Genomic DNA, 24,963 nt, shown 5'->3' with positions numbered 1-24,963 from the left:
GAATGAACCAAATTGGAAAAGGTTCTATTTTCCGTTCATACGTTCGCAGAATTTGGGTGGTTACCCGGCGCATTTTCGTGTTCATTCACGCGTTCATACATTTTTTCATTAACCTGCACGTGTTAATGTATTATGTAACTGGGCTTTAAGAGCTATCTTAATATCAGGAGCCGTAGTCCAGTGTTTACGGCGATTTATTTATATGCTAATTTCGCAGGTTCAAATCTTGCATGTAGCTCTTTTTTTACAATTTGTTCCCACTTTTCATTTTACAGAGGCCTGCTATTCATCGTTATTCCATGATTTTCACCTAAAATTTTATTTTTATGTGTGTAAGTTTTCCCATGCAGGCAACTGCATGACTCCATGCAGACAGTTATAAAACTCTATGTTGGTGTAGGCATGTGACTACATGTTGGCTAATACCTAGACCATATGATATCGAACTCATACTCATACAGGTACAGAACTCATACAAGTATACTATGCCGGCTTAATTTAATTTTCATTACGATAAAAAAATTATGGTTTCAATTCATCATAACGACTCGTGCTTCTTAATTGCCCGAATACGAAAAGCCTTGTTGCTCCATATAAGTTTTAACTTCATATGGTCAATTGAATGGTTTGCGGCGTAACTTCGTGAAATTTCCTCATAATGGAATGAAAAAACTTTGTAAATTTCACATGAATTTTATTGGCACGACCAGTTTCATCGCTGCGCGACATCATCAGGTGCATATACAGGAGAGCACGGCCTTAAATACCCTGGGATACAAGGGAACTGGTGTTGGACAAGAGGTGGGTGGTTGAGTGAGGGCGAGGGAAGGTGGGGGGAAAAAACCCAGGAAGAGGAAGGCTGGGAAGGCGGTGCGGTGTGTCACACTAAGTCGTTAGGTGGGGGGTGGGATAAGGGTTAGGATTATGGTCAGTAATGACGGGTGTGAGAGGTAGGTTGAGTAATGGGGAGTGGGAAAGGAAAATGACATCGTTAAGTAGCAACTCTTTGTCATGACGTACCGTTTTTAAAATTTCCATGGACTCTAAGGCGTCCAGCTTGGGTCCTTTTCTCTCCACATGGAGGATCTCCGGCTCAAAAGTGCTGGCATGATTGTTCTCGAGTAAATGTTTGGCGAACAGCGAGGTGGGGTTGTTATTTTTGAAACATGCTTTATGTTCACTGATGCGTGTTTGGAATTTCCTCCCTAAGGTGATAAAGGAGAGGTGGTCTCAGTGCCTCCCGGCGAAGACCTGTGACGTCACGGCAGACACCCAGCCATACTCTACGCATGCACCGCATTAAAATTGACATTTTTGTCAACGAATATTGCGGTAAATATCCGTAACTGCTCTTATATCACTACTAGTGCGTTATATAAGCATTATAAAGAAAGCGTTGTACGGTAGCTACGTGCGCTGACAGCTCTGATAAAACTACAAAGAACGGACTTTAAATATCCTTTCACAGGTAGGAAAATCGTTGCGCTGTTGTGATTATTTTGGATGATATATAATTCTAAAAAGAAAAGTCGTTTACACAAATATAGCTCCTAATTTATATTAATTTGATTACCTTGAAAAGTTTTCCAAAGTATCTGAAAATAAAGGAGGAGAGAATCACGAAGTGCAAGAGGAAAGGTTTATTACGGCTGATTCTCCGAACACATCTCCATTGAAGACTTCAATAGGGATTTGGAAGAGGAGCTTTTGAATTAATGCCTGAATCGGAAATTGCATTCCTATGCAGCCGCTTTAACATGATTTTTTTCTTCAACTTTAAGCTGTTATTTTCTCTTCATACATATTCATATTTATAAACTTATTTATCTATAAACTATGTAAATATTATTCGACATTTTAAAAATTTCCTTGTTAATTAGAATACTGGCATTGTATTATTTTTATGGTCCATGATAGCACGGTAGAAAATATTCTACTAGGTCACATAAGTGATGCTGAAAACATTCCCACGGAAAGGCAACGAGCAGATCACATAAGAGCCAAACACTCCTTGCCTGCAAATTTATATAGCCTTGGATTGAATTGCTCGGCGTTATTTCATGTTGTATTGCTCATTGTTATCTTAGTACCATTTCACTTTTTAATTGCAGTGTTAGATAACATGTTGTTCATTTTTCTTGTTATGGTAGTATTTTATGTTCATTGTTTCCTGTTTTTTATTATAAAAATTTCAATATACCGTTTCCTGCTAAATCAATGACAAATGGAAGCTAGTGTATTTATATTGGTAATTTCTCTCTCTCGAACTTAAAAAAAAAATTATTACATTTTTTGAGGTGCTTCCATGTCATATTTTACTTAAATTTACTTATCTCACACTTGCATTTTGAAATAAAATATTGTGTTGTTTATTGACAACCTACATATCTCAGCGTCCGTAATGACTCTGCATAAATACCTAATCGCCGTTATCATGATGAAAACATTTTCACACGCCTATGTTTGCTGCAATTGAAATAAGTGAAATATTTGTCACCGCATGAAAATGAAGATTACAAACTACGCTGTCGTGACGAGGTCTCGAACCCTATGCCCCCATGGTGGGAGCCGGAAGAGCTGACCACTAAACCAATCAACCCATCTGTAGTCAAACTCGTTATTTTAGAACTATATAGCGCTTGTTAAAAATACCGCTCGAAAATTAACTAATTAAAGCCAAACTAAGGCCCATTCAATGGAACCACTACCAGTTCAGACATATGTTCGCCATTCCTAATGCCATAAAAATACAGCATTGAAAAAGGAGGAGCAAGGTACGTGGTCTCCCCTTGTAAGTTGAAGGCATTGGTTACTGAGACTGATTTTGGTTGGGAAACGTTCAAAAGGAAGCCAAAGTGAACTAATGTTAATTGTCGGTTGGTCTCTCCGCTATTTAGCGAGATATTTTCAGGCATTCTCTTATAAAAAGAAAGCAACGAGGATCAATATAATAGGTAGGGAAATCGGGAGCCTAGCGTGATTCACAGGATCATTCTTCACATAGATGTTCATTTCTGAAGGCTTTATCATCTGCGTGGATTCTGCGAAGTGCATGCTTATTTGATTTTCAATTCTATTACTGGAATAAGATCATAGTTTATGACAATGGTACCCAACATTAAAGACTTTGGATATAGAAGTTCATGCTAGGAGGCGAGAGAGGAAGAAAGAACGGTTGACTGAATCATGCTTGTACCAACCAATGCTCTGATTTTTAGAAGTACTTACTAGTAGTACTGAAATTTTGTATTCACGGGTAAATAAGATTGTTTTTGTAAATGGCACTTTTAGTTGTTCTTCGGATATTACGCTTTTTCAGTTCGGTGGTGACTAATCTGTGCGTTGGGAAATGCAAAATATTTGGCGTTCAACGTCGTCCTTTATTTATTTACTTTTTATATACGTTTAGAATATGACAGGCTATTTTATTGAACGAAATCAAATGCAAAACATATATACCACCAATCCACAGTCCTTTCATCGACATATCTAGCTAATCGGTAAGAATGTAAATAAATATGACGGCAAAAACACGGGAATAGCACGTTGTTCCTGCCAGGCGGCCGACCGAGGTGTCTGCCGTGACGTCATTCACGAAACGTAGACAGCGAAGTGAGACCATCTTAGTTTCTATCACCTTGGGCCAAGGCGACTACCCCACGGGACGCCACGCACCGCACGTTTGGAAAATGTGGTTATTAACCTGATGTTCAGCTGTTGCCGGTTATCGGCTTTCGGCAGTGTGTGTGATTGGCGGTAATGTGTTTGCATGGCTATTCGTGTGTTATTTCGTAGGGGTGAATGAGTGCACTTCTTGATCTGTAATATTTGAAGTGTGGGTTTTCTTGGTAAGTCCAGATTGGTGATAATAGTCTGTTTTCTGTAGGGAGTCTTCAAAGGCTTTGCGGTGTCACGTAGGAACTGTGGTATTGTTTTAATGTGTTTGTTGTTTGAACGAGGAATGCCTGAACTGGAGATATCGCAGCGAAGACAGCCAGAGCGAAGGAGGCAAGAAGGCCACTACCGAAACTGGACTTCGGCTGGTGGCGCATCATCATCCCCGAGAATTCCCCCAGCGGAGGAACGCGACGGGGAGAGAATGAGCATACTCCGAGCATACTCTCATTGCGTCCAGCTTTCGCGGCATCGTCCCGCAATCCGGCCCCGGGTCGAACAGCGGAGAACAACGGGTGAAGCGGTGACCCGCTGTTGGCGACGCCTTTTGACACGTAAGTACTTTTAACCCTCTCCCGGAACTGAAACAATTCCCGACATTTTCCCCGATCCAGCAGCCCATCTCCCCGAAGAAAGATGCAAGTGAGTCTCCCTAAAATCTGAGAAACCGTCTCGTTAAAATCTTACCAGGTCAAAAGAACCAGCAAATTTATTCTGCATCATAATTCTCGTCATCCCCTTTGGACTGACGTTGGACTCTTTAGCATAATCAGAACAAACATAACAGAGTTTGTATTGATCACATGGGAAAATTAAAGCATGCATATTTGATTATCGTCATTCGACGAAGTAATCCAGTACCATGTCATTCTATTTTTATTTCGCTCGCTGAATAATTTTTTTTCATCATTCCCTCATATTTTAGTTTAACGTTTGTTGCATTATCATTTTTTGTGAGTATCAAATCGTTGTCATTTTGTGCCATTTATGTTTCATAAAATCAAACATCATCCCATACCTCCTTGGGTTTTAGGAAACATATTTCACTTTGTGTTAATGCTATTGCTGAAAATAACTGCTGCGTTAGAATGTCAATGGTTTAAGCGAGGCCCCCTCTGCCATTCACTCGAGTCCCCATCCTAATCGCGCGCCCCACAATCCACGCACTTTCTTTACATCAGCTGAGGTCCTATGCCACGCACCGCGCCTGGCTCGCTTCTGTCACAATATATTAGTTATTAATTAACTCAGCACTTACAAGATAACGCGGAAGATCTTCGTTCATTCACTTTGCATAACGCTAATCATTTTTGCAGCACGTATAAGGCAAAAACATGAACATATTCACCGACAGTGAACGAACCTAAGTCTTCATTATCGCTTCTCTCGCCTCGTTGACGTTGAATCTTTCGCATTTTTTTAAATCGTGAAAGGCAAAAATGTCCTATGTATGTGGTTTATCGGAATCATCTTTAACATGTAACAATTTTCGTGATAATATCTCGCGTGAACTCACAAAAATCCAGCCTGTTACAGCGCTTTCCGGGCAATACATGGGACGTGTACAGTGGCGCAAGCGGTAAGGCCGCCAAGACATCACTTGTGACGTCATCCGTCTTTGCCCAATGAAAATCCGTTTGGCGGCGCTGAGGATTTTCCACAGATTTTCATATTATTAATGCACTATAACGACAAAATGCGTTATTTTATACGCTAAATGTTAAGTTTTTTATACTCCCCTTACCATAAGATAACATGGAAAACGCAATTATTTTACGATATAACTTTTAGTTTACAACCCCAAGCTTCCCGAGCTTGCACCCCCTTTGGATGGCACTCTCGTCACTGCGCACTTAAGATTAAGGAATGTCCGTGGGAGAGTGAGGATTTTGGTGGCGGGTGGCAGGGAACTCCACCGCGCCTGGGATCTCAAAGGAAGGACACGGAGTCGATAGAAGTTCATCTACATCTACAAATTACCCTGCGAGCCACCTCTAGGGTGTTTGGCAGGGGGTGATCAATCACCAGCATGCAGCATGCATTTGGACTCCAACATGCACACCACACCGTCCAAGAAACGTCCCGTATAATAACAAACTATACTACTATATGCTGTTAGAAATAGAATATAGAATAGAAATTCAGAAACATGCAGTAAGATTTACATAGGTTAGTAGGCTACACTACAAGTCATGCAATCTATTTACGCGTTCTATTGCTGCCGTTATAATCTCTTATTGATCGTGGAAAAAATGACATTCGGAATCTGTCTGTTCTGCAATCTATCTCTCTTATTTTATTTATATGATCTGATCTTCCGTAGTACGTTGGCGTCCGCAAGATATGGTTAACTTCGTCAGAAAAGACACTGCTCTTGAATTTATCTAAAAGGTTTAGTCTATTTTTCAATCTACGGTCCGACAGAGATTCCCATCCGAGTTTATCTAAGAGGTCAGTTACACTAACAAGACTATCGTAACGACCTTTCACATACCTGGCAGCTCTTCTTTGCACGCGTTCTAACTCTGTTATTAAGCCTTTTTCATGAGGGTCCCAAACACTGGCAGCGTATTCCAAATGTGGTCTAACGAGGGAAAAGTAGCTAATTTCTCTCACTTTGTCGTCGCACTTTCCTAATATTCTTTTAACAAAACCCATTTTACGATTAGCTTGACCGGTTATTTCTCGAATATGTTTATTCCACGATAGATCATTATCGAGTCTAACCCCTAGATATTTCACAGATTCAACTGCCTTTAACTGCGTGCCCCGAATGACATAGTTACGCTGTAGGGAGTTATTCTTCTTCCAGAAATTCATTACGACGCATTTTTCCAAATTTAATTCTAACTGCCAAGCATCGCACCAAGCTTGGATAGCAGCAAGGTCATTCGTTAGTTCATCTATATCTTTGCTGGAACGAATTTCTCTGTAAACTACAGCGTCGTCTGCAAATAATCAAAAATTAGCCTTCACGTGGTCTTGAACCTCGGACCTGCATGTGTGGAGGATATATTGGAGGATTGTGAACTAGTGATTTAACAACCTCGGCTATCGAGATACTTAAGTTCGGGGATTTGAGGGAAGTGTGGGTGAAGGGGAGCAGACGGCTCCCAAGCGATCTATTTGCTGCTCCGCATAGCTCCTCCTTCATTTCTCCAACTTGTGTAAAACATATCATCCTATCTACGATTGCGACAAAGAAGAAAATTATCGAAATTTGATTGTTTAAAATCAAACTTAACCGTTGAGTATAAGCTATATCAAGCTTATAAAAGGATAAATGCAGTTACTTCATAACAAAATCCTCTTCCTCGTTCTCTCTTTCAATGACTACTTAAAATATGCCTGCAGCCAATTTCATTATTCAACATTGTGTTTCCTTCAGAGCCTTTCCATCAATCCAATCTCAAATCTCCTTACATCGCTCTGTGCTTCGTCATTCACTCTTTCAGGAGGTTTTACCTCTGAGCATCGAATATATAAAATGATCGTGTTTTGTGTGGCCTGGCGTTAAAGGAGGATGTTGAAGATCAAATGGACGATAGGGTGATAAATGGGGAAATACATTGTATAATAGGAGATGAAAGGACGCTTTGAGTTACTTTGAGTCAAAGAAGAATTCGGTAAATAGTGAGACAAATGTAATGGAATGGTAAAACTTGATAATAAATGCGATGGTTGTTGGCGTAACATGGTGGAACTCCTTCATGATGCACAAAGGTTAAGAAAAATACTTCGCTGTTCCACAAAATAAAATATATTTGCGACCGGTTTCGATACAGCGTATCGGAATCGTATCGCCAGATGATGATACGTTGTTTCGAAACCGGTCGCAAATATATTTTATTTTGTGGAACAGCGAAGTCTTTTTCTTAACCTTTGTGCACTTGATAACAAAATAATACTTGGAGTATTCTTGGTAAAACTTGATGGAGGGAAACACACAGAGAAGAAGAGAAGGGACAAACAGATGAAGAAGAGCTTCGTGGAGGAAACGGAACAAAGAGATGGGGAGAAATAGGGAGATAGGCTTTAGTATTCCAATCATAAGATTAAGAAAATACCACGCATTTCCAATTGCATTTCATTTTCAACGAAAATGTCAAGTGACGAACACGTCTGATCTTGCAATTTTGTGCTCTGGCTACTTTAAAGGCAGAAATGGGCCAGCTAAGTTATACGTGCAGTTTGGGTTACCAGTCCATGTCGTCTTTTTTGAGAGTAAAGGTAAAAACAGATGCTTGCATTTTTACGGTTCTACCGTCTTGTTTTGGGTACTGTATATTGGATTCCGTGTATTTCTGTCAACTGAATCTAAAAATGTCCTTAGTTTTAGTCGGTCAAGTCAGAACGTCGTCAACTCACAAGTTTTTTAGTTTCAAATAGGGGAGAAAATTGATTATATAAGACGCACAATAATGAGTGCACAAACATGTAAAATGAGTCTCCTAATGAAATTTTGGGTGACAAGCGATAACTTTTCGCAATTTACCTCCGGAGGAGTTCAAGATTAGTTCTGCGCATCAAGGATAAAAAAGAATGGGATGCCGCTGCTAACCGCTGCGCTGCTAGGAACACTTCCCCTCCCCTCTCCACCCCCACCACCGCTGTCCACCCATCCTCTCGCATAGCGGTTGTCTCGTTCTAGTTCCCCCAACTCACCACGGGTGGCGCTCTCCGACGGCGCGGGTTCACGTCATGTTTATTGTTCGACTAAACGACCCGGTGAACTTTGTGTCACATTCATCCATGGATACAAACATCAATTGCTATTGCTATCACCGTTGTCATTAAAAAACAACAAACGCGGTGAAAAACCGGAATAGAATGGAAAGATCATCTAATCAACGCCGCGAAAATCTTCGAACCTACATCAATTGCTATTTGTTCGTGTCGCTATAACTCGAAAACGGTTAAACCAATATGCATAACTTTTGGTTTTAAAACATTTATGCAAGACCAAAAAATTGATGTTCGTCTCATCTTTCATCTACGTCAGCGATTATCTAACCATTGTGTTACAAAATATTATGCCAACAAATAAGAGCCCACCTAATTTTTTTCCAGACAGAACTGCTTGTGGACTATCACTATTAAATGCGGCTATTCAATAAAATTTGCTTTCATTCAGCTTTACATCGTTGTTCTAATATAGAAGCGTTTTTAGTGTTTGGACAATAGCTCGCTTCACTCTTGGATTGCGAAAACAACGCCAATCAACTTTCGCATCTGGAATGCACAGAAAATTAATTGTTAAGAATCGATGATCTTCATCTGATAGGGGCTTAACTGGCTGAAGCACTCGACCGGAAATCGGGTTCGAATCCTGGTCAAGGCGAATAATTTGTTCTCTGTGGAATTTTCGCACGATTTGTGCATTGCGGGTGACTCCTCAAAGATATCACCGTGGCCAGACCCGGTATTCTTAAATTTGACGAATGATTTTCTCCATTTGCTACTGATTTATCGACGCAATAACCTACTCCCAGAACGTAGTTAATCTACTCGTTGCAGGATCACGTCTCGGTTGCGGAATCGCTCAATTCCTTTGTGTCGTGGTCGCTGTTGTTGTGATTGATGTGCACAAACTCGTACCATTCTACCTACTTCATTTTTAGTCGCTCTAAAACATAATTCTGCCATACTAATGCAATTGTTATTATTATCTGTCTATCACTGGTTATCAGTACGGCTAGCACGTAAGGTAGCTCATTACACAGTTGAATAAATTCGAGGAGCTAAGATAGGTAATGGGATAAATAGGTAATCAAAGAAAAGAAAGTTCACCTACCCATAGCGTTAAATTGTTTTTCTATTTCCAATTATATAGGAAAATTACTGTCTTAACATAAACCATAATTATCTCTATATATTTACACACAGCAAACAATGAAAAAAAATGATTTATGGGAAAGCTTTAAATTGATGAACTGTATTGTATCTGTGTTGCATTTAATGTAGGTGAAGATATTTTATTCCTTTGCATTGTAAGGAAGTTATGTTGAATGACCGCATTTAATAGTGAAAGGCCCCAAACGCTTCTGACCGGAAAAATTGTAGGTAGGTGTTGACATATTTACGTGTGGCACAATGATTAAATAATTCGATAATTCGTACTATGGTTAAAAGACAGGACGAGCATTAAATGTTTAGAATTTCACAGGTATTTCATAACCAAATTTAGCCAAATCGGTTTACACATTTTCGTGTTTTAGCGGGAATAAATAACTGCAATAGAGTGGTTTCCTATTTGCTGTGTCGGTTTTATTATCCTTTCGATTTTGAAAGTTTTGTCAAATTGGATAGAATAGATAGAATTTATCAAACTGGATCGGTAATTATTACTGAATTTTTCAATGTGCCATATGAACCCAAAAGTTGATAAATCTCATCAGAATTCGATATTTTACAAAAAAATTTTTTCGTGTACAGGGAACAGGAGAACAGACGGTAGATTTCCTGCGCCCAGGGGAACCTCGCTACATCTGGATTTAAACATTCTCTCAGCACACGGTGAATGAAGACGCAGCGACCGCAGCCAGCCGAGGAGGTCATCACCATCCATGACCCAGAGAGCCGATAGGTAAAACTGTCGACTCATATTACGTCCCCCCCCCCCCCAACTTGTGAAGATTCACATAGAGATTCTGTTTTCCCCCCATTCAAGAAGAGAAGAACCGTGAAGAAGACCCATTGGCCCAAAAGAATTGTCCCTTGCATTTTTATTCTTTTAGCCCTCCTATTTCCCCGTGTGTGTGTGTGAATAATGTTAGTATTTAGGACAAAGTGATTATGAAGAAATGGTATTGGCGTTTTAATCTCACTTGTGTTCATATTGACGCCAGGTATTCACAAGAAGTGACAATTATTGTTTAATTTTTTATTGTTCCATAATTGTCTTTTGATGTTGGTAGATCTGATTAATTTTGTTATTTTATTTCACTGGTCAGTTGTGTTCTTTAAAGTAAGGATAAACGGTCAATTTCATGTGTTTCTGTGTATTTCTCCTAGTTGACTTTCGCATTAAATGTTGTGTTGAATTCGTAATTTGTGGAGCAAGCCTTCGTTCCTTTGTTCACGCCAGCCGGCAATCAGCAAAGAAACTCACCCCACATCCACCTTCTCACCCCCTTCTTCATTCCCCCACCTTCCCTTTCTCCCAACCCACGACCCGTCCGTCTCAGAAGAACTCCTCAGACGAACCCTCCCTCAGCCCCGCGCACCCCAACCTATTACATGCGCCCAACGCGAATTCTATTACAATACGGAATGGAAGATCCATAATCAGGAAAGCAAAGCGCCAAGGATACTTGGTGAAGTTTCGATTACACGATTACTGATTTTTTTGATCATACAAAGGGCATGTGGGCCTTCTGGTAAAAAGTAAGGAATAGTACCAGGTGAGTGTTAAACCTATCAAGTTACAGTTCATAGACAAGCACATGAAATATAAACAAGGAAAGGTTCAGAAGGTTAATCTTCCACATACAATGAATTTATTCATAATAATGGGACCTGTATAGTAGGGCGGAACGGAAAAATCGATTTTTTTTCAAATCCATTTGGCCCAATGAAAAAAAAAGGTGTGGGACTATTCAAAAATTGGGCCTGAAAATCTTGAGGCCTCTAGGTGTACCCCTTACCCTCGCTTAAATGCAATTTAGGGGGAGGGTCAAAATTTGAATAATTTAATATTTATGGTCATTCCCTATCGATTTTTCCGAGTTACGAACTCCTAAGGAATCTAGCGTTAATTTGCTTAAAACAAATTCAAGCACTGACCAGATGACGCCGGCAATCAGAGCAGTTCAACTGCTGAATTCTTTCTTCTTTTTCGTCCATTGTCGTCGTCACTACTTAGGGCATGCTTTTTATTTTGTGCTGGGTCGTGCATTTGCCTCTCGCTTCACTTTCACGTACCTCAAAACCATATCCCTCGGTAATCTCATCTGTAAGTGGGTGATTTTGGAATTGGAAGTTAATAAAACAATACTATTAAGGCTATATCGAAATATTAATCTTCATTACTTCACTTTGAACAGCACTAATAATTTTTGCAGCTCTTATATGGCACAAAATATTAACATATTCATCGATGGCGAACGAACTCTTCATTTTCGCTCCGCTAATCTCGTCGACGTTGAATCTATCGTCTCTTCTTAAAAAATCGTGATGGGTGAACATGTCCATTTGAAGGTAGATGATTGGAATCACCTTTAGCAAAACCTTCGTGATTCATTCAAAAGAAATACATCTCACGTCAACTTGGTAAAAATCTACTGTGTTACATATTTTGCCTACAATATATTGATAGTTTGCAGTGGCTCCAGCGGCGAAACTGCCAAGATGTGACGTGTGTGTTCGGGCCTTATGTTTTTTTCTATTCTTTTAAATTGAATTTTCCTCCTTTATTATTTTTTCCTGCCTGCCTTGGTTTTGCTTCTCTTGTTCCTATTCGCCGAGAGAGGGCTCTAGAAGTCCAGGAAGCATTCGTGCATGTCTTGCACCAGCGCATTCGGTCGCCAGTTCCAAGGCGAAGAGGAAGGTTTCGTTATCTGGCGTTATCCGAAGCTCTGTCGAGGCAACACTCGTCGACGGACAACACACGGGGTGCAGAGTTTGGCGGAAGCCAAGGTAAGGCGGGGATTCCTTTCCTTATTTTCTTTTCAAATTCCTTCATTTCTTCCTTTTTTCTGTATATTCAATATTTGGTCCCAGTGCCTAATTATTTCTTTTCTTTATTATCTCTTTTAGTTGTAAACGTAAGTTTACAACTAAAAAGTAAAGTTCTGGCCCTACATTGCTTGCATTTCAGGCTGGACACAACGGCCCGATGATTCCTGATTCTCGTATTTTTAGTGTAATACAGTGACTACATGCCTTACTTTGCATGCTAAATTTTAAGTTTTTAGAACTCCCCTTACCATAAGCTAAGATAAAAACAAAATGATTTTACGGTATTAATTTTACTTCATAACCCATTTGGGTTAAGTTAGATAAAAATAAAATTGCCGTTCAGTTGCCGTAATTGCTGCGATTATTTACTGAAGAAAAATATGGAAATTATTCACTTAAGAAAATATAAGCTTCCCAGTGACTGCGTGGGAAGAATTTCCTTAATACTAAAGGACAGGCAGTCTTGTGGATAATTAAGAAGTTTTATTTTAGAAATTGCATTGACCTTGAGGTTCTCTTAAAGTTTTTCGTATTTGCATCGGAGAAAGGCCCGTAAAAGATCGCCAAAAAATTTGCCTGGCGAACCCCCGATATAATTCTCAGTTTTACCTTTCCTATAAAATCAAAACAAAATTTCTCGATGTAACCTTTTCATTAAAGAAGTAGGCAAATCAACCATTTGACCTTTATTAAATATAAAAAGTATCTACATTCCAATGCATTAAGGTATTTGTGAAAATAATATACAATCCTTAAAACGTGGAAGCTATTTTTATAATTGCTATAAGGTTTCTTTATGGGGATAAGTCGGCTGTGGAAGCTTCCTATAAACACGACTTCAGAACTAAGTATTAAAAAAACGAAATGACACTCCTAAAGTGAAAATTCCTGCTACAAACACGATGTCAGAAAGACGTAATAAAAATAGGAAATAACACTCTTAAAGTGAAAATTCTTGCTACATTTAGAATTTCAGAACGAGGTAATGATAATGCGAAATGACACTCAAAAAGTGAAAATTTTTGCAAAAACAAGATTTCATAACGAAGTAAAACAAATGTGAGCTGACACTCAAAAATGAAAATTCTAGCTACAAACGGGACTTCATAACGAAGTTAAAAAAAACACGAAATGACACTCCTTAGGTTTACATTCCTGTTACAAACACAATTTCAGAACACAGTAATAAAAGTGCGAATTCACCCTCATGCAGAGAAAATTCTTGCTACAAACACGATTTCAAAGCGAAGTAAAAAAATGTGAAATGACACTCCTAAAGTAAAAATTCTTGCTAGAAATACGAATATATATATATCGCATGTTCCTGTCTCTTTCCTACTATTGTGTGAGTGTGTACCTTTCCTTTCATCCTTGTGTCCTCGTCCATTCCTTCCCTTGGTGAGTGGTGAGCTGCCCCAGTTATTGGTTACTCTTGTGGGCCATAGCAAAGGGAGTTTTCTGTGTATAAACCCCCGCCGAAATCATGGTAAATCTAAGGGCCCCCGCGCACTGGCAACTTTTACAAAGCAACTATTTAGTTGCTCTGTGGATGTTCAAATGAAACACACGAAATTGACTGTGGCCCCGCGCACGGGCAACTTTTTAGTTGCCGCAACTGCCGTGTGTTCCATAGGGACTTCCTCAAAGCAACTAAATAGTTGCTTTGTAAAAGTTGCCAGTGCGCGGGGGCCCTAAGCGTCCTGGTAGCGCAACTGGTAGAGCACCTGACCGGCAACCAGGAGGTTCTGGGTTCGAGTCCCTGTCAGGCCGCATTTTCACCCTCTGATTTCTGGCTTTTTTCCACCTACCACAGCACCGTTGCTAGCACAGCACAGCACTCGTCCTTTTTCCATTATATGTTCCTATCCCTTTCTTTCCTTACCTCTGAATTTATATGTATGTTTGCGCTTAAGGCGCCGTGTGAATGAATGAAGTAGTATATATAAGACGAAGTTAAAAAAACACGATATGGTACTTTTAATGTTAAAAATCTTGTTACGAACACGATTTCATGAACACGAAGGTAGTAATAAAAATGCAAATTCACACATAAAGTGAAAATTCTTGCTGCAATTACGATTTCAGAACGACTTAAAAGAAATTCGAAACGACACTCTAAAATTGAAAATTACAAGATTTCAAAACAAAATAAAATAAAGTGAACTAACACTTCAAAGGTTCTCGCTACAAAAAAGATATCAGCTAGAAGTTATAAATATGCTTATCCCAACCCTAAAATGAAAATTCATGCTACAAACACGATTTCAGAGCGAAGAATAAAATGTCGAAATGACACATTAAAGTGAAAATTCTTGCTAGAAACCCGACTTCAGAACGAAGTAGTTAAAAAAGCAAGTTCGTTCTACAAATGTGAAAATTCTCACTACAAACCCAATTTCAGGACAAAGACAAATAAACACGAAATGACACCCCTAATGTGGAAATTCTTGTTACAAAAACGATTTCAGAACGAAATTAAAGAAACGCAATATGGAACTAGTGCCTGCGACGAGAGAAAAAAATTGAAATCGTCATGTAAACAATAAAATCCTTGTCATAAACGCGATTGTATTACGAAGCGAGAAAAAATTAAAATAGTGATTTAAAAATTAAAATCCGTGTTATAAACTCGATTTTATTCCGAAGAGTGAAAAAATTTAAAAAATGTGATATTGTCATGAAAGTCTTCGTTATAAACGCGAATGCACTATGACGAGAGAAAAAATTGAACAGATCATTTAGAAATGAATATCCGTGTTATGTTTGCGATTTCACTTCGACGAGAGAAAGAATTGAAACTATGATTTCGAAATATAATCCTTGTCATCAACACTATTTCACTAAGATTGGAGAAAAAATTAAAATTTTGATTTGTATAATAAATTCATGTTATAAACGACATTTCACTTCGAAGGGTAAAATAAAAAAGGGGTTATTTGGATTAGAAAATCCATGTTTTAAACACCAATTCACAGCGAAGAGTGAAAAAATTAAAATTATGATATGGACATGAATAACATTGTTATAAACGCAAATTCACTCCGAAGAGTGAAAAAATAAAAATGTGATTTTTTCATGAATATCCTTGTTATAAACGCGATTGAAATCGTCACATAAAAATGAAAATCTAAAGGCGAATTCACTAAAAAGCATGAAAAATTATAAATTGTGATTTGAAAATTAAAATTCGTGTTATAAACTCGATTTCATTTAGAAGAGTGAAAAAATTAAAGATGTGATATTGTCATCAATATCCTTGTTATAAACGCGATTTTACAGCGACGAAGGAAAAATTGAAATCGTCACATAAAAATGAAAATCTAAAGGCGAAATCACTAAAAAGCAAGAAAAATTATAAATTGTGATTTGAAAATAAAAATTCGTGTTACAACTCGATTGAAAATCGAGTTTATAACACGAATTTTTTACGAGTTATTAACAGAAATTTAAAAATGTGATTTGAAAATTTAAAACCAAATTATAAACTTGATTTCATTCCGAAAGGTGAAAAAATTAAAAATGTGATATTGTCATGAATATCCTTGTTATAAAAGCGGTTTTACAGCGACGAAAGAAAAAATTAAAGTGGCCATTTAAAAATGAAAAATCTTGTCATGCAAGCAATTTCATTAGGAAGCGAGAAAAATTTTAAATTGTGATTTGATAATTAATATCAGTGTTATAAACTCGATTTCATTCCGAAGAGTGAAAAAATTAAAAATGTGATATTGTCATAAATATCCTTGTTATGAATGAGAGATGGAAAAAATTCAGATGGTCACATTAAGAAAATAAATCTATTCATGCACGCAATACCATTACGAAGCGAGAAAAATTCAAAATTTTTATTTGAAAATTAAAACATGTTACAAATCGATTTCATTCCGAAGAGTGAAAAAAGTTAAAAATTTGATATTGTTTTGAATATTCTAGTTATGAACGCGATTTTATAAAGACGACCAAAAAAATTTAAAATGGTCATTTGAAAATAAAATTTCTTGTAATGTACGCAATTACATTACGAAGCGAGAAAAATTTAAAATTGTGATTTGAAAATTCATATTCATGTTATAAAATCGATTTCATTCCGAAGAGTAAAAAAATTAAAAATGTGATTTTGTCATGAATATCCTTGTTATAAACGCGATTTTATAGCGACGACAAAAATTTGAAATGCTCATTTAAAAATGAAAAAGTTGTCATGCACGCAATTTCATTACAAGGGTAGAAAAATTTAAAATTGTGTTTTGAAAATTTACATTCATGTTATAAACTCGATTTCATTCCGAAGACTAAAAACATTAAAAATGTGATATTGTCATGAATATCCATGCCATAAACGCGATTATACAGCGACGATAGAAAAAAGGGAAATGGTCATTTCAAAATAAAAAAAATTGTCATGGAAGGAATTTCATTAAGAAGCGAGAAAAATTGAAAATAGTGATTTGATAATTGATCCGTGTTATAAACTCGATTTCATTCCGAAGAGTAAAAAAATTAAAAATGTGAAAATGTCATAAATATCCTTGTTACAAACGCGATTTTACAGCGACGACAAAAAATTTAAAATAGTCATTTAAAAAAAAAATCTTGTCATGACGACAGAAAAAATTGAATTCGTCACATAAAAATGAAAATCTAATGGCGAATTCACTAAAAAGCAAGAAAAATTATAACTTGTGATTTAAAATTAAAATTCATGTTATAAACTTGATTTCATTGAGAAGAGTGAAAAAATTAAAAATGTAATATTGTCATCACTATACTTGTCATAAACGAAATTTTACAGTGACGGCAGAGAGAATGAAATAGCCATTAATATATGAAAATGCTTGTCATACACACAATTTCATAACGAGGCGAGAAAAATTTAAAACTATGGTTTGAAAAAAAATTCATGTTACAATTCGATTTCATTCCGAAAAGTGATAATATTAGAACTTTCATACTGATTTGAATATCCTTGTTCGAAAAGCGATTCAAGAGTGATGACAAAAAAATTAAAAATCGGTGACATTTTGCATTTTACTCACATCGCACTGAAATTCCCTTTCTAGCAGTAAAATTTAATGTTGGAGTGTCATTCTGCATTTTTCCCACGTCGCACTGAAATTCTCCTTCTAACAAATAAATTCATTTCTGGAATGTCATTGTACATTTTTCTCACATCGCACTGAAATTCTTTTTCTAGCAATAAAATTCATTTCTGGAGTGTCATTTTACATTTTTCACCCATCGCAATGAAATTCTCTTTCTAGCAATATAATTTAATCTGGGATTGCCATTTTGCATTTTACTCGCATCGCGCTGATATTTTCTTTCTAGCATTAAATATTAATCTTGGAGTGTAATATTGTATTTTTCTCACATCGCACTGAAATTCTCTTTCTAGCTGAAAAATTCAATTCTGTATTACAATTTTGCATTTTTTTTCACATCGCACTAAAATTCTCTTTCTAACAATAACATTCAATTCTGGCGATTAATTTTGCATTTTCTTCACATCGCGTTCAATTTCTCTTTCTAGTATTAACATTCAATTCTGGAGTGTCATTTTGCATTTTTCTCACATCGAACTGAAATTCTCTTTCTAGCAATAAAATTCAATTCTGGAGTGAAGTTTTGCATTTTTCTCACAAGGCACTGAAATTCTCCTTCTAGCAACAAAATACAATTCTGATGTGAAATTTTGTATTTTTCTCAATTCGCACTGAAATTCTCTTTCTAACAATAAAATTTTTTCTTGGGATATTATATTGTATTATAGATCACATCGCACTGAATGTCTCTCTCTAGCAATATAATATATTGTTGAAGTGTCATTTTGAATTTTTCTCACATCGCGCCGAAATTCTCTTTCTAGAAATAAAATGTCGTGTTGGAGTGTCATATTGCATTTTTCTCTCATCGCACTAAAATTCTATTTCTACCGATAAAATTCAATTCTAGAGTGTCATTTTGACTTTTTCTCAGACCGCACTGAAATCCTACTTCACTCAATAAAATTCAATTTTGGAGGGTCATTTTGCATTTTTCTCACATCGTAATGAAATTCTCTTTCTACGAATAAAATTCAATTCTGGAGAGTCATTTTCCATTTTTCTCACATCGCACTGAAATTCTTTTTCCAGCAATTTTCATTTCTGGTGTGTCATTTTGCATATTTCTCATTTGTTACTGAAATTCTCTTTCTACATATAACATTCAATTCTGGAGTGTCATTTTGCATTTTTCTCACATCGCACTGAAATATTCTTTCTAGCATTAAAATTCAATTCTGGAGTGTCATTTTGCTTTTTTCTCACATTGCGCTAAAATTCTCTATCTAGCAATAAAATTTTATCTTGGGATATTATATTGTATTTTTGTTCACATCGCAATGCATTTCTCCTTCTTGCAATAAAATTATATTCTGGATTGTAATTTTGCATTTTTCTCACTTCGCACTGAAATTCTCTTTCTAGCAATCAAATTTAATCATGGATTGTCATTTTGCATTTTCTCAATTCGCGCTGAAAATCTATTTCTAGAAATAAAATTTAATCTTAATTTTTGCATTTCTCTCGCATCGCACTGAATTTCTCTTTCTAGCAATAAAATTCAATTTTGGATTGTAATTTTGCATTTTCCTCACATGGACCTGAAATTCTCCTTTTCTCGCAATAACATTCAATTCAGGCGATTAATTTTGCATTTTCTTCTCATCGCGCTGAATTTCTCTTTCTATCAATAAAATTTAATCTTTGAGTGTAATTGTGCAATTTTTGACATGGCACTGAAATAATTTTTTAGTAATAAAATTCAATTCTGGAGTGTAATTTTGCATTTTTCTCACATCGCACTGAAATTCTCTTTCTAGCAAAAAATGTCATTTCTACATTGTCATTATGCATTCTTCTCACATCGCACTGAAATACTCAATTTAATAATCTTAGTCTTGGAGTGTGTTTATGCAATTTTCTGACATCGCACTGAAATTCTATTTCTGGCAATAAAATTGAATTCTGACGGTCATTTCGCGTTTTTCTCACATAGCGCTGAAATTCTCTTTCAAGCAATAAAATTAAATCTTGGAAAGTCATTTTGTATTTTTCTTACGTCGCACCGAAATTCTCCTTTTAGCAATAAAATTCAACTCTTGAGTAGCATTTTCCATTTTTCTCACATCGCACTGAAATTCGCTTTCTAGCAATAAAATTCAATTCTGGAGTGTAATTTTGAATTTTTTTCACATCAAACCTTCATTCCCTTTCTAGCGATAAAATTTAATTCTGAAGTGTCACTATGTAATTTACTGACATCGCACTGTTATTCTCTTTATATAATTCAAATTTAATTCCGAGGTGTCTTTTTGCATTTTCCTCACATCGCACTGAAATTCTCGTTCCAGAAATAAAATTTAGTGTTGGAGTGTCATTTTGCATTTTCCTCTCATCCCACTTAAATTCTCTTTCTACCGATAAAATTCAATTCTCGAGTGTCATTTTGCATTTTTCTCACCTAGGACTAAAATTCTATTTCTAGCAATAACATTATATTCTGGATTGTTACTTTCGATTTTTTTCACATCGCACTGAAATATTATTTCTAGCAATATAATTCAATTCTGGAATATCCTTTTGCATTTTTTTCACAACAAACTGAAATTCTAGCAATAAAAATGATTTCAGGGTTGTCATTTTGCATTTTTTTCATATCAAATCTTAAATCTCTTTCTAGCAAAAAAATTAAATTTTGGAGTGTCATTTTGTAATTTTCTGACATCGCACTGAAATTCTCTTCCTAGCAATAAAATATAATGTTGGAGTATCATTTTGCATTTTTCTCACGTCGCACCGAAATTCTCCTTCCAACAAAAAATTCATTTCTGTTGTATCATTTTGTATTTTTCTCACATCGCACTGAAATTCTTTTTCTAGCAATAAAATTCATTTCTGGAGTGTCATTTTACATTTTTCACACATCGCAATGAAATTCTCTTTCTAGCAATAAAATTCAATTCTGGAGTGTCATTTTGCATTTTTCTCACATCGCGCTGAAATTGTCTTTCTAGCAATAATATTCAATTTTGGAGTGTCATATTGCATTTTTCTCACATTAGACTAAAATTCTCTTTCTACCAATAAAATTAAATTCTGGGAAGTCATTTTCCATTTTTCTCACATCGCACTGAAATTCTTTTTCCAGCAATAAAATTCATTTCTGGAGAGTCATTTTGCATTTCTCTCGCATCGCGCTGAAATTCTCTTTCTAGCAATAAAATTCAATTATTCGAGTGTCATTTTGCTTTTTTCTCACATTGTTCGGAAATTCTCTTTCTAGCAATGAAATTTTATCTTGGGATATTATATTGTATTTTTGTTCACATCGCAATGCATTTCTCCTTCTTGCAATAAAATTATATTCTGGATTGTAATTTTGCATTTTTCTCACTTCGCACTGAAATTCTCTTTCTAGCAATCAAATTTAATCATGGATTGTCATTTTGCATTTTCTCAATTCGCGCTGAAAATCTATTTCTAGAAATAAAATTTAATCTTAATTTTTGCATTTCTCTCGCATCGCACTGAATTTCTCTTTCTAGCAATAAAATTCAATTTTGGATTGTAATTTTGCATTTTCCTCACATGGACCTGAAATTCTCCTTTTCTCGCAATAACATTCAATTCAGGCGATTAATTTTGCATTTTCTTCTCATCGCGCTGAATTTCTCTTTCTATCAATAAAATTTAATCTTTGAGTGTAATTGTGCAATTTTTGACATGGCACTGAAATAATTTTTTAGTAATAAAATTCAATTCTGGAGTGTAATTTTGCATTTTTCTCACATCGCACTGAAATTCTCTTTCTAGCAAAAAATGTCATTTCTACATTGTCATTATGCATTCTTCTCACATCGCACTGAAATACTCAATTTAATAATCTTAGTCTTGGAGTGTGTTTATGCAATTTTCTGACATCGCACTGAAATTCTATTTCTGGCAATAAAATTGAATTCTGACGGTCATTTCGCGTTTTTCTCACATAGCGCTGAAATTCTCTTTCAAGCAATAAAATTAAATCTTGGAAAGTCATTTTGTATTTTTCTTACGTCGCACCGAAATTCTCCTTTTAGCAATAAAATTCAACTCTTGAGTAGCATTTTCCATTTTTCTCACATCGCACTGAAATTCGCTTTCTAGCAATAAAATTCAATTCTGGAGTGTAATTTTGAATTTTTTTCACATCAAACCTTCATTCCCTTTCTAGCGATAAAATTTAATTCTGAAGTGTCACTATGTAATTTACTGACATCGCACTGTTATTCTCTTTATATAATTCAAATTTAATTCCGAGGTGTCTTTTTGCATTTTCCTCACATCGCACTGAAATTCTCGTTCCAGAAATAAAATTTAGTGTTGGAGTGTCATTTTGCATTTTCCTCTCATCCCACTTAAATTCTCTTTCTACCGATAAAATTCAATTCTCGAGTGTCATTTTGCATTTTTCTCACCTTGGACTAAAATTCTATTTCTAGCAAAAACATTATATTCTGGATTGTTACTTTCGATTTTTTTCACATCGCACTGAAATATTATTTCTAGCAATATAATTCAATTCTGGAATATCCTTTTGCATTTTTTTCACAACAAACTGAAATTCTAGCAATAAAAATGATTTCAGGGTTGTCATTTTGCATTTTTTTCATATCAAACCTTAAATCTCTTTCTAGCAAAAAAATTAAATTTTGGAGTGTCATTTTGTAATTTTCTGACATCGCACTGAAATTCTCTTCCTAGCAATAAAATATAATGTTGGAGTATCATTTTGCATTTTTCTCACGTCGCACCGAAATTCTCCTTCCAACAAAAAATTCATTTCTGTTGTATCATTTTGTATTTTTCTCACATCGCACTGAAATTCTTTTTCTAGCAATAAAATTCATTTCTGGAGTGTCATTTTACATTTTTCACACATCGCAATGAAATTCTCTTTCTAGCAATAAAATTCAATTCTGGAGTGTCATTTTGCATTTTTCTCACATCGCGCTGAAATTGTCTTTCTAGCAATAATATTCAATTTTGGAGTGTCATATTGCATTTTTCTCACATTAGACTAAAATTCTCTTTCTACCAATAAAATTAAATTCTGGGAAGTCATTTTCCATTTTTCTCACATCGCACTGAAATTCTTTTTCCAGCAATAAAATTCATTTCTGGAGAGTCATTTTGCATTTCTCTCGCATCGCGCTGAAATTCTCTTTCTAGCAATAAAATTCAATTATTCGAGTGTCATTTTGCTTTTTTCTCACATTGTTCGGAAATTCTCTTTCTAGCAATGAAATTCATTTCTGGTGTGTCATTTTGCATTATTTTCACATGTTACTGAAATTCTCTTTCTAGCAATAGCATTCAATTCTGGAGTGTCATTTTGCATTTTTCTCACATCGCACTGAAATATTCTTTCTAGCAATAATATTCAATTCTGGAGTGTCATTTTGAATTTTTTCTCACATTGCGCTTAAATTCTCTTTCTAGCAATAAAATTAAATCTTGGAAAGTCATTTTGTATTTTTCTTATGTCGCACCGAAATTCTCCTTCTAGCAATAAAATTCAACTCTTGAGTAGCATTTTCCATTTTTCTCACATCGCACTGAAATTCGCTTTCTAGCAATAAAATTCAATTCTGGAGTGTAATTTTGAATTTTTTTCACATCAAACCTTCATTCCCTTTCTAGCAATAAAATTCAATTTTGGAGTGTTATTTTGACTTTTTCTCAGACCGCACTGAAATCCTACTTCACTCAATAAAATTCAATTCTGGAGAGTCATTTTGCATTTTTCTCACATCGCACTGAAATATTCTTTCTAGCATTAAAATTCAATTCTGGAGTGTCATTTTGCTTTTTGCTCACATTGCGCTAAAATTCTCTATCTAGCAATAAAATTTTATCTTGGGATATTATATTGTATTTTTGTTCACATCGCAATGCATTTCTCCTTCTTGCAATAAAATTATATTCTGGATTGTAATTTTGCATTTTTCTCACTTCGCACTGAAATTCTCTTTCTAGCAATCAAATTTAATCTTGGATTGTCATTTTGCATTTTCTCAATTCGCGCTGAAAATCTATTTCTAGAAATAAAATTTAATCTTAATTTTGCATTTCTCTCGCATCGCACTGAATTTCTCTTTCTAGCAATAAAATTCAATTTTGGATTGTAATTTTGCATTTTCCTCACATGGACCTGAAATTCTCCTTTTCTCGCAATAACATTCAATTCAGGCGATTAATTTTGCATTTTCTTCTCATCGCGCTGAATTTCTCTTTCTATCAATAAAATTTAATCTTTGAGTGTAATTGTGCAATTTTTGACATGGCACTGAAATAATTTTTTAGTAATAAAATTCAATTCTGGAGTGTAATTTTGCATTTTTCTCGCATCGCACTGAAATTCTCTTTCTAGCAAAAAATGTCATTTCTACATTGTCATTATGCATTCTTCTCACATCGCACTGAAATACTCAATTTAACAATCTTAGTCTTGGAGTGTGTTTATGCAATTTTTTGACATCGCACTGAAATTCTATTTCTGGCAATAAAATTGAATTCTGACGGTCATTTCGCGTTTTTTCCCACATAGCGCTGAAATTCTCTTTCTAGCAATAAAATTAAAATTTGGAATGTCATTTTGTATTTTTCTTACGTCGCACCGAAATTCTCCTTTTAGCAATAAAATTCAACTCTTGAGTAGCATTTTCCATTTTTCTCACATAGCACTGAAATTCGCTTTCTAGCAATAAAATTCAATTCTGGAGTGTAATTTTGAATTTTTTTCACATCAAACCTTCATTCCCTTTCTAGCGATAAAATTTAATTCTGAAGTGTCACTATGTAATTTTCTGACATCGCACTATTATTCTCTTTATATAATTCAAATTTAATTCCGAGGTGTCTTTTTGCATTTTCCTCACATCGCACTGAAATTCTCGTTCCAGAAATAAAATTTAGTGTTGGAGTGTCATTTTGCATTTTCCTCTCATCCCACTTAAATTCTCTTTCTACCGATAAAATTCAATTCTCGAGTGTCATTTTGCATTTTTCTTACATTGGACTAAAATTCTATTTCTAGCAATAACATTATATTCTGGATTGTTACTTTCGATTTTTTTCACATCGCACTGAAATATTATTTCTAGCAATATAATTCAATTCTGGAATATCGTTTTGAATTTTTTTCACAACAAACTGAAATTCTAGCAATAAAAATGATTTCAGGGTTGTCATTTTGCATTTTTTTCATATCAAACCTTAAATCTCTTTCTAGCAATAAAATTTAATTTTGGAGTGTCATTTTGTAATTTTCTGACATCGCACTGAAATTCTCTTCCTAGCAATAAAATATAATGTTGGAGTATCATTTTGCATTTTTCTCACGTCGCACCGAAATTCTCCTTCTAGCAAAAAATTCATTTCTGTTGTATCATTTTGTATTTTTCTCACATCGCACTGAAATTCTTTTTCTAGCAATAAAATTCATTTCTGGAGTGTCATTTTACATTTTTCACACATCGCAATGAAATTCTCTTTCTAGCAATAAAATTCAATTGTGTAGTGTCATTTT

At 35.4% G+C, this 24,963-nt stretch overlaps 1 long non-coding RNA gene across 1 annotated transcript; it reads left to right on the top strand.

Annotated features, from left to right (window-relative positions):
* Nucleotides 1-1,206: 1,206 nt before the first annotated feature.
* Nucleotides 1,207-10,725, top strand: LOC124169240. The gene is made up of 2 exons (XR_006867061.1): nt 1,207-4,229; nt 10,111-10,725. It is a non-coding gene; the product is annotated as an uncharacterized LOC124169240 (long non-coding RNA).
* The last annotated feature ends 14,238 nt before the right edge of the window (nt 10,726-24,963 follow it).

Source organism: Ischnura elegans, chromosome 12 (assembly GCF_921293095.1).
Source record: "Ischnura elegans chromosome 12, ioIscEleg1.1, whole genome shotgun sequence".
NCBI lineage: Eukaryota > Metazoa > Arthropoda > Insecta > Odonata > Coenagrionidae > Ischnura > Ischnura elegans.
The sequence above is the reverse complement of the archived record's forward strand: the minus strand, read 5'-3'. Positions and strand labels throughout refer to the sequence as shown.